General features: G+C 37.4%; 1 long non-coding RNA gene across 1 annotated transcript; it reads left to right on the forward strand.

The window, feature by feature from the left end:
* The first annotated feature begins 2,152 nt into the window (after positions 1 to 2,152).
* Positions 2,153 to 2,499, forward strand: LOC123225156. Its single transcript, XR_006504107.1, has 3 exons — positions 2,153 to 2,188; positions 2,297 to 2,380; positions 2,465 to 2,499. It is a non-coding gene; the product is annotated as an uncharacterized LOC123225156 (long non-coding RNA).
* Positions 2,500 to 5,346: the final 2,847 nt, after the last annotated feature.

Raw genomic sequence — 5,346 nt, forward strand, 5'->3', positions numbered from 1 at the left:
GACTCTTATCTTTCAGATTTTCGAAGGATTTTTCGATTGTTCCCATTCTAGGGTTTTTCAACTTTTAGAATTCGAATTTCAATTCCGTTTTTTTGGATTTCACCGTTTTACGAGATATGGACTCTTATCTTTCAGATTTTTGAAGGATTTTTCGATTGTTCCCATTCTAGGGTTTTTCAACTTTTAGAATTCGAATTTCAATTCCGTTTTTTGGATTTCACCGTTTTACGAGATATGGACTCTTATCTTTCAGATTTTCGAAGGATTTTTCGATTATTCCCATTCTAGGGTTTTTCAACTTTTAGAATTCGAATTTTAATTCCGTTTTTTCGAATTTTATCGTTTTATGAGATATGGACTCGTATTTTTCAGATTTCCGAAGGATTTTTCGATTGTTCCCATTCAAGGGTTTTTCAATTTTTAGAATTCGAATTTCAATTCTGTTTTTTCAGATTTCATCGTTTTACGAGATATGGACTCGTATTTTTCAGATTTTTGAAGGATTTTTCGATTGTTCCCATTCTAGGGTTTTTCAACTTTTAGAATTCGAATTTCAATTCCGTTTTTTTTATTTCACCGTTTTACGAGATATGGACTCTTATCTTTCAGATTTTCGAAAGATTTTTCGATTGTTCCCATTCTAGGGTTTTTCAACTTTTAGAATTCGAATTTCAATTCTGTTTTTTCAGATTTCATCGTTTTACGAGATATGGACTCGTATTTTTCAGATTTCTGAAGGATTTTTCGATTGTTCCCATTCTAGGGTTCCCAATCTTGTTTTTTAAGTTTTGTCATTTCCTTTTTGATTATTTGGTATTTTTCATCTTTTTATGTTTTTTTCACGTATACATTTGTTTATATATTTGTTTTTACTCATGTCTAACGAATTTTTTACATTGTCTCAGGATATTTCTCGCAAAAGAAGACGGGTTGACAGCGAGCTGCGAATCCCTGACGAGACCAGACACTTCCGGGCAGAGGCGATATGTCGTGCACAGTGTGCCGCATTATCTCAGATTACTGCTACATTGACCCCAGATCAGCTACGACTATTTGAGAGGACATGTTTCGGGTATCTCCTTCGTTTACCCGAAACCAAATTCTCCGGGATGTTGGTTCATGCGTTTCTACTCCGACAGTTACATCGACCCTCTACCAGAGACGAGTTTTGGTTCAGGGTTAGTGGGGTTGATGTCAGATTTAGTCCGTTCGAGTTTGCACTAGTCACAGGTCTATCGTTTAGTCGACGGACTGATGTCTCTTCATATATGTCTCGCTCTTCCGGACATCGGATCAGAGATACTTACTTTCGAGGTTTTTTGACGGTGCAGTATCACGACTTAGAGCGTATTTTCTTGTCGAGGCCATGGGGGGCTGACGATATTGACGCTGTCAAGATGGCCTTGTTGTATATTCTTCACATTGTTTTGTTGGGGAATGATCGACGAAAGAAGGTGTCCACGGATTACTTCCAGTTAGTTGATCATTTGGACGGGTTTAATTCCTACCCGTGGGGCGTTGTTGTGTGACAGATGACATACGATTCTATGTCACAGGCGAGTGAGAGAGTCTGTTCTGGACGGATGCTGGAAATTCGTAAATACGACCTTTACGGATTTTCGTTCGCATTTCAGGTAAGTTTTATATTATCATTTATATATATTAATTGACAAAAATATAAATTGATTTATTTACATCGTAAATGATTATATTACAGTTTTGGATATACGAGACTCTAGAGACGTTACACGATTGGATTGACCTTGTCGATCTCTATTCGTCCCCCCGGATGTTGAGGTGGCGTACGCGAGACGTCCCTAGTTGGACTCATATAGGGCGTATTTTCAGTGGTGATCCGGTATGTACTAGTTAATTAATAAGTTGATTAATTCATTATATGTTACAATTATTTTGACTTATATATCTTCATTATTATGAGGATGTTACATTCCCTCTTGAGCCATCATCGATCGAGGAGGGTTTACCGTGGTACGCTGAGATTCGTGAGTACACCGGTTTACCCGATGCTGATTCTTCCTCATCTTCTTCGGTTCCGATCGCTACTACAGACGGGGCTTACCTGATGATTATTCTGACAACTATTATTACATTCGCACAGGAGAGGGACGAGGATATCCCACCGACATCCCCTGTTGATACCGCAATACCATCCCGTCACCCACACGAGGTCCGTATGCTATTTCAAATTTATATTTATTGTTAAATGTCATTATTATATTATAGTATTGTTATATATGAAATGTCACTAATTAAGTTATTATTACTAATATCTTAGGGTAGTGGCCCGGAGGACGCACCGGTTAGTCCTTCTGTTGCATCGATCGAGGGTTCTCCCCGAACACCTTCCCCGGAAGTTCAGGTTAACTTTATTTTTAAATTGTCATTGATTGATCTGTCTTTTCAATTATATTATTTATTTAATGATGTTTTGACTGTTTTTCAGGACGAGCGATTATGGTTACTTGCTGATATCCCGAGCTCGACCAAAAAAATTGTGGATATTGGTTCACAGGAGGAGGACTTCCAGGAGGACGATTTTGAGGCCATCCCTATTGAGGTATATCAATTATACTTAGTATATAAATAGTTGTATATACTGGTCATTGAGATGTTCAAAATTTGTATTTTCTAGTCTGCCGAGGGAGCACGCGTGGTGGACTTGACCGTGTTTCAAGATTCTCCTGCTAAACCTCCTCCCGCATACGTGGAGAAGGTAAGATAAATCGATTAATGTTAATTGTTGCGTAAGATGAATGATGAATTAATTATTTTTTTGGGATCATGCAGATGATTCGTACAGCACGTGGCCGGATCGTTCGGAAGGGTCCGCTGGTTCGCACCCCGTATACGAATCCACTCAAAGGGAGGGCGAAACGGCAACGACCTACGGCCATTCCATCCTCTGCCTCTGAGCGTGAGGAATCTTTCCTCACGTGGTACACCAGCGCCGCGGCTTCCGACTCACATGATGTCTACTTCATCGGGTCGAAGTCAAAGGACAGCTTCTGGAGGCTTGTTGTAGAGTTGCGCGAATGGTTGACCGACGATGTGAGTTGTCTATACTATATAATTTGATAAAAAGCTAGATATATTTATTAATAACTAACACGTGAACTTGTTTATACCATTGTAGCATGTGGATTCCTTTTTGGCTTTATTACATCGGCAGCAGGATGATCACCAGTCGACTATCTCACAGCGTTGGACGACTGCCCACACATTCTTCGGAGGCCATATTGAGATGGCCTGGAAGAGTTGGCAGACCACACCGATTGGAGAGTTTGAGTTTTCGAGGCTCTTCACGAGGATGGTTGATGCATCGTACACCCCGGGATTGTTGTACAAACCATGGGGGATGGTCGATCAGGTAGAGTTTATATATATTTCTATTATATTCAATTGGTTAACGACAACGATAAGTAACTAAAATGTCTCATTGTTTATAGGTTTTCATCCCTATAAACTTCGAGAACGCACATTGGGTCGCCGGAGTTATAGATTTCTGTGAGTGGTCGATTACGGTGTACGATTTAGATGTTTCATATTCGGGGAATATAGGGACTCTGGAGCAGCGCATGCGACCGTACATGACCTTTATTCCTGCGTTATTAGAGGCGACGACTTTTTGGACAGCTTCTAGGAGGACTCCACGACGTGATCCCCTCACTTTACATCGAGCGTCGGATGTCCCTCAGCAGGGGTTGGGCTCCGGTGACTGTGGCGTCTTTATGTTACGATTTTTTGAGTGTTTGGCATTGGCACGGAGCTACGTTTTTCCCCGAGAGTCGTCTACCTCTATGCGTCGACGATTAGCGACGCAGTTGTATTTTCATTGTATCGAGTAGCTCACGGATGTATATTTATCGTTATTCCTATGTTTAGATGTATATATTTATTGTATGTTCATACGTGTATGATATACTTTATTTGTGGTTATATATGGATGTGTATCGTATTTGAGTTCATTTTTTAAATAATCTTGTCATGAAAAAATAATAAAAACATATAATTACTCAAACATTTACACACTTGAAACAATTAGAGAAAATATAGTAATAATGAAATAAATTAACACCAAATCCAACAATCCTTTGAAAATCTGGAAAATACAAGTCCATATCTCGTAAAATGATGAAATTCAAAAAAATAAAATTGAAATTCGAATTGTAAAAGTTGAAAAATCCTAGAATGGCAACAATCGAAAAATTCTTCAGAAATCTGAAAAATACGAGTCGATATATCGTAAAACGGTGAAATTCGAAAAAACGAAACTAAAATTTGAATTCTAAAAGTTGAAAAACCCTACAATGGAAACAATCGAAAAATTCTTCAAAAATCTGAAAAATACGAGTCGATATCTCGTAAAACGGTGAAATCTGAAAAAACGGAACTGAAATTCCAATTCTAAAAGTTGAAAAACCCTAGAATGGAAACAATCGAAAAATTCTTCAAAAATCTGAAAAATACGAGTCGATATCTCGTAAAACGGTGAAATCCGAAAAAACGGAACAGAAATTCAAATTCTAAAAGTTGAAAAACCCTAGAATGGCAACAATCGAAAAATCCTTCTGAAATCTGAAAATACGAGTCGATATCTCGTCAAACGATGAAATCTGAAAAAACGGAACTGAAATTCAAATTTTAAAAGTTGAAAAACCCTAGAATGGCAACAAACGGAAAATCCTTCGGAAATCTGAAAAATACGAATCGATATCTCATAAAACGGTGAAATCTGAAAAAACGGAACTGAAATTCTAATTCTAAAAGTTGAAAAACCCTAGAATGGAAACAATCAAAAAATTCTTCAGAAATCTAAAAAATACGAGTCGATATCTCGTAAAACGGTGAAATCTGAAAAAACGGAACTGAAATTCAAATTCTAAAAGTTGAAAAACCCTAGAATGGCAACAATAAAAAAATCCTTCAGAAATCTGAAAATACGAGTCGATATCTCGTCAAACGGTGAAATTCGAAAAAACGGAACTGAAATTCTAATTCTAAAAATTGAAAAACCCTATAATGGAAACAATCGAAAAATTCTTCAGAAATCTGAAAAATACGAGTCGATATCTCGTAAAACGGTGAAATCCGAAAAAAATGAACTGAAATTCAAATTTTAAAAGTTGAAAAACCCTAGAATGGCAACAAACGGAAAATCCTTCAGAAATATGAAAAATACGAGTCGATATCTCGTCAAACGGTGAAATTCGAAAAAACTGAACTAAAATTCGAATTCTAAAAGTTGAAAAACCCTAGAATGGCAACAATCGAAAAATCCTTCAGAAATCTGAAAAATACGAGTCGATATCTCGTAAAACGGTGAAA

Source organism: Mangifera indica, chromosome 9 (genome assembly GCF_011075055.1).
Source record: "Mangifera indica cultivar Alphonso chromosome 9, CATAS_Mindica_2.1, whole genome shotgun sequence".
Classification (NCBI taxonomy): Eukaryota; Viridiplantae; Streptophyta; class Magnoliopsida; order Sapindales; family Anacardiaceae; genus Mangifera; species Mangifera indica.